Here is a 6522-nt window from a genome sequence, read left to right as displayed (position 1 = left end):
CCTACTGTATAGCACAGAGAACTCTATTCAATATCCTGTGATAAACCATAATGGAAAAGAATATTAAAAAAGAATGTATCTCTATATCTATATATATCTATATCTATATATGTATAACTGAATCACTTTGCTGTACAGCAGAAATTAACACAACATTGTAAACCAACTATACTTCAATAAATAATTAAAAAACAAAAATCTAACCCTCATACAAATATAGAATGAACACATTAAAGATTTATTAACTCATTAATGATGAAACAAGTAAGATGGTAAAGCTGGTCAAAAGAGTACTTTGAAGAACTAAGTATTTACAGATTTTTTAAAAAGGAATTAGAATGAAATTACTAGGTTAGATATAATTGGTTAATGTTCTTTAAGGACCTACAACTATAACTTTGGGATTATCTTTTCTAAGCAAAAATCATTTGCATCTCTAGTTGGGGGTGGAGGGAGAACTGTTGGATGATAATAAATGCTATACAGAAAAATAAAGCACAGAAAAAGAACTGAAAACAGGGATTCAAACAGATATTTGGGCACCCATGTTCATAGCAGCATTATACACAATAGAGTGGAAGCAACCCAAGTACCTAACAAAGGGTTAATGAATAAACAATGTGGTATACATATAAAATGGAATATGATACAGCCTTAAAAAGGAAGCAAAGTCTGACACATGCTACAACATGGATGAAGCCTTAATACACCTATGCCAAGTGAAATAAGCTAGTCACAAAGGGACAAATACTTCATGACCTCACTTTAGTGAGATATCTAGAGAAGACAAATTAATAGAGACAGAAAGAAGAATGGTAGTTGCTAGGGACTGAAGGAGGGCAGAATGGGGAGTTTTTGTTTGATGGGTATGGAATTTCCATTTGAGAAGATGGGAAAAGTCCTGAAGACGGGTGGTGGTTATGGCTGCACAACAGTGGGAATGTACTTAATGCCACAGAACTTTACACTTAAAAATAATTAGATTTAGGAGCTTCAAGATGGTGGAAGAGTAAGACATGGAGATCACCTTTCTTCCCAAAAATACATCAGAAATACATCTACATGTGGAACAATTCCTACAGAACACCTACTGAATGCTGGCAGAAGACCTCAGACCTCCCAAAAGGCAAGAAACTCCCCACGTACCTGGGTAGGACAAAAGAAAAAACAGACAAAAGAATAGGGACGGGTCCTGCACCAGTGGGAGAGAGCTGTGAAGGAGGAAAGGTTTCCACACACTGGGAAGGCCCTTCACAGCGGAGCTGGGGGTGGCAGGGGGGAAGCTTAAGAGCCATGGAGGAGAGCGCAGCAACAGGGGTGCAGAGGGCAAAGCAGAGAGATTCCCACACAGAGGATCGGTGCTGGCCAGCACTCACCGGCCCAAGAGGCTTGTCTGCTCACCCGCCGGGATGGGTGGGGGCTAGGAGCTGAGGCTCGGGCTTCGGGTCAGATCACAGGGAGAGGACTGGGGTTGGCAGTGTGAACACAGCATGAACGGGCTAGTGCTCCACAGCTAGCCGGGAGGGAGTCCAGGAAAACGTCTGCACCTGCCTAAGAGGCAAGAGACCATTGTATCGGGGTGTGCGAAGAGAGGGGATTAAGAGCACCACCTAAGCGACCTCCAGAGACCGGCACAAGCCGCAGCTATGAGTGCACACGCCAGAGACGGGCATGAGACGCTAAGGCTGCTGCTCAGGCCACCAAGAAGCCTGTGTACGAGCACAGGTCACTATCCACACCTCCCCTCCCGGGAGCCTGTGCAGCCCCCACTGCCAGGGTCCCGTGATCCAGGGACAACTTCCCCGGGAGAACGCACGGTGCACCTCAGGTTGCTGCAATGTCACGCTGGCCTCTGCGGTTGCAGGCTCACCCCCCACTCCGCAGCCCTCCCTCTCACCCCGCCTGAGTGAGCCAGAGCCCCTGAATCAGCTGCTTCTTTAACCCCGTCCTGTCTGAGAGAAGAACAGACACCCTCAGTTGACCTACAAACAGAGGCGAGGCCAAATCCAAAGCTGCAACACAGGCACAGGTCCCCTACACCAGGAAGCCTACACAACCCACAGAAACAACCTCACCCATTGGGAGCAGACACCAAAAAGAATGGGAACTACGAACCTGCAGCCTGCAAAAAGGAGACCCCAAAAACAGTAAGTTAAGAAAAATTACAAGACAGAGAAACACACAGCATATGAAGGACCAAGGTAAAAACCCACCAGACCAAACATTAAGAGGAAATAAGCAGTCTACCTGAAAAAGAATTCAGAGTAAAGATAGTAAAGATGATCCAAAATCTTGGAAACAGAAAGGAGAAAATACAAGAAACGTTTAATAAGGACCTAGAAGAACTAAACAGCAATAAAACAACGAGAACAAACACAATACATGAAATAAAAATTCTCTAGAAGGAATCAATAGCAGAATAACTGAGGTAGAAGAATGGATAAGAGACCTGGAAGATAAAATAGTGGAAATAACTGCCCCAGAGCACAATAAAGAAAAAAGAATGAAAAGAATTGAGGAGAGCCTCAGAGACTTCTGGGACAACATTCAACACACCATCATTCGAATTATAGGGGTCACAGACCAAGAAGAGAAAAAGAAAAGGACTGAGAAAATATTTGAACAGATTATAGTTGAAAACATCCCTAACATGGGAAAGGAAATAGTCAATCAAGTCTAGGAAGTGCAGAGAGTCCCATATAGGATAAATCCAAAGAGAAACATGCCAAGACACATATTAATCAAACAATGAAAAATTAAATACAAAGAAAATATATTAAAAGCAGCAAGGGAAAAGCAACAAAAAATATACAAGGGAATCCCCATAACGTAAATGGTCATAGGAACATACCTATCGATAATTACCTTAAATGTGAATGGATTAAATGTTCCAACCAAAAGACACGGGCTGGCTGAATGGATACTAAAACAAGACCCATATATATGCTGTCTACAAGAGACCCACTTCAGACCTAGAGGGACATACAGACCGAAAGTCAGGGGATGGAAAAAGATATTCCATGCAAATGGAAATCAAAAGAAAACTGGAGTAGCAATTCTCATTTCAGACAAAATAGACTTTAAAGACTATTACAAGAAACAAAGAAGGACACTACAGAATGATCAAGGGATCAATCCAAGAAGAAGATATAACAACAGTAAATATTTATGCACACAACACAGGAGCACTTCAATACATACGGCAAATGCTAACAGCCATAAAAGGGGAAATCGACAGTAACACAATAATAGTAGGGGACTTTAACACCCCACGTTCACCAATGGAAAGATCAACCAAAATGCAAATAAATAAGGAAACACAAGCTTTAGATGACACATTAAACAAGATGGACTTGATCGATATTTATAGGACATTCCATCCGAAAACAAGAAAATACACATTCTTCTCAAGTGCTCATGGAACACTCTCCAGGAGAGATTATATCATGGGTCACAAATCAAGCCTTGGTAAATTTAAGAAAATTGAAATCATATCAAGTATCATTTCTGACCACAAGAATATGAGACTAGATATCCATTACAGGGAAAACACTGTTAGAAATACAAACACATGAAGGCTAAGCAATATGCTACTAAATAACCAAGAGATCACTGAAGAAATCAAAGAGGAAATCAGAAGATACCTAGGGAAAAATGACAATGAAAACAATGACCCAAAACCTATGGGATGCAGCAAAAACAGTTCTAAGAGGGAAGTTTATAGCAATACAATCTTACCTCAGGAAACAAGAAAAATCTCAAATAAACAACCTAACCTTACACCTAAAGCAATTAGAGGAAGAAGGACAAAAGAAACTGCAAAGTTAGCAGAAGGAAAGAAATCATAAAGATCAGATCAGAAATAAATGAAAAAGAAATGAAGGAAACAACAGTAAATATCAATAAGACTAAAAGCTGGTTCCTTGAGAACATAAACAAAATTTATAAACCATTAGCCAGACTCATCAAGAAAAAAAGGGAAAAGTCTCAACTCTATAGAATTAGAAATGAAAAAGGAAAAATAACTGACACTGCAGAAATACAAAGGAACATGAGAGATTACTACAAGCGATTACATGCCAATAAAATGGACAACATGGGAGAAACGGATAAATTCTTACAACACCACAACCTTCTGAGACTAAACCAAGAAGAAATAGAAAATATAAACAGACCAATCACAAGCACTGAAATTGACAATGTGATTAAAAATCTTCCAACAAACAAAAGCCCAGGACCAGATGGCTTCACAGGAGAATTCTGTCAAACATTTAAATAAGAGCTAACACCACTCCTTCTCAAACTCTTCCAAAATATAGCACAGGGACAAACACTCCCAAACTCATTCTACGAGGCCACCATCACCCTGATACCAGAACCCGACAAAGATGTAACAAAAAAACAAAACTACAGGCCAATATCACTGACAAACATAGATGCAAAAATGCTCAACAAAATAATAGCAAACAGAATGCAAAGCACATTAAAGGATCATATGCCATGATCAAATGGGGTTTATCCCAGGAATGCAAACATTCTTCAATATATGCAAATCAATCAATTTGATAAACCGTATTAACAAATGGAAGGAAAAAAAAACATATGATCATCTCAATAGATGCAGAAAGGGCTTCACTGGTGGTGCAGTGATTGAGAATCTGCCTGCTGATGCAGGGGACACGGGTTCAAGCCCTGGTATGGGAGGATCCCACATGCCACAGAGCAACTGGGCCCATGAGCTGCAACTGCTGAGCCTGCACGCCTGGAGCCTGTGCTCCGCAACAAGAGAGGCCGTGATAGTGAGAGGCCCGTGCACCGCGAAAAAGAGTGGCCCCCACTTGCCACAGCTGGAGGAAGCCCTCACACAGAAACAAAGATCCAACACAGCAAAAATAAATAAATAAATAAACTCCTACCCCCAACATCTTCTTAAAAAAAAAAAAGATGCAAAAAAAGCTTCTGACATAATTCAGCACCATTTATGATAAAAACCCTCCAGAAAGTAGGCATAGAGGGAACTTACCTCAACATAGTAAAGGCCATATATGACAAACCCATAGCCAACATCGTTCTCAATGGTGAAAAGCTGAAACAATTCCCACTAAGATCAGGAACAAGATAAGGTTGCCCACTCTCACCACTATTATTCAACATAGTTTTGGAATTTTTAGCCACAGCAATCAGAGATGAAAAAGAAATAAAATTAACCCAAATCGGGAAAGAAGAAGTTAAACTGTCACTGCTTTTAGATGACACGATACTATACACAGAGAATTCTAAAGAGGCTATCAGAATACTACTAGAGCTAATCAATGAATCTGGTAAAGTAGCAGGATACAAAATTAATGCACAGAAGTCTCTAGCATTCCTATACACTAATGATGAAAATCTGAAAGAGAAATTAAGGAAACACTCCCATTTACCATTGCAACAAAAAGAATAAAACACCTAGGAATAAACCTATCTAAGGAGACAAAAGACCTGTATGCAGAAAACTATGAGACACTGATGAAAGAAATTAAAGATGATACAAATAGATAGAGAGATATACCATGTTCTTGGATTGGAAGAATCAACATTGTGAAAATGACTATACTACCCAAAGCAGTCTACAGATTCAATGTAATTCCTATCAAACTACCAATGGCATTTTTCACAGAAGTAGAACAAAAAATTTCACAATTTGTATGCAATACAAAAAACCCCGAATAGCCAAAGCAATCTTGAGAAAGAAAATCGGAGCTGGACGAATCAGGCTCCCTGACTTCAGACTATACTACAAAGATACAGTAATCAAGACAGTATGGTACTGGCACAAAAACAGAAATACAGATCAATGGAACAGAATAGAAAGCCCAGAGATAAACCAAAGCACATATCGTCACCTTATAAAGGAGGAAGAATATACAATGGAAAAAAGACAGCCTCTTCAATAAGTGGTGCTGGGAAAACTGGACAGCTACATGGAAAAGAATGAAATTAGAACACTCCCTAACACCATACACAAAAATAAACTCAAAATGGATTAAAGACCTAAATGTAAGGCCAGATATTATAAAACTCTTAGAGGAAAACATAGGCAGAACACAGTATGACATAAATCACAGCAAGATCCTTTTTGATCCACCTCCTAGAAAAAGGGAAATAAAAGCAAAAATAAATAAATGGGACCTAATGAAACTTAAATGCTTTTGCACAGCAAAGGAAACCATAAACAGGACCAAAAGACAACCCACTGAATGGGAGAAAATATTTGCAAAAGGAGAAACTGACAAAGGGTTAATCTCGAAAATTTACAAGCTGCTCATGCAGCTCAGTATCAAAAAAACAAAAAAACCCAATCCAAAAATGGATCGAAGACTTAAATAGACATTTCTCCAAAGAAGATATACAGATTGCCAACAAACACATGAAAGGATGCTCAACATCACTAATCATTAGAGAAATGCAAATCAAAACTACAATGAGGTATCACCTCACAACGGTCAGAAAGGCCATCACCAAAAAATCTACAAACAATAA

This window comes from Physeter macrocephalus, chromosome 12 (assembly GCF_002837175.3).
Source record: "Physeter macrocephalus isolate SW-GA chromosome 12, ASM283717v5, whole genome shotgun sequence".
Lineage (NCBI taxonomy): Eukaryota > Metazoa > Chordata > Mammalia > Artiodactyla > Physeteridae > Physeter > Physeter macrocephalus.
Note: the sequence above shows the minus strand (reverse complement) of the source record.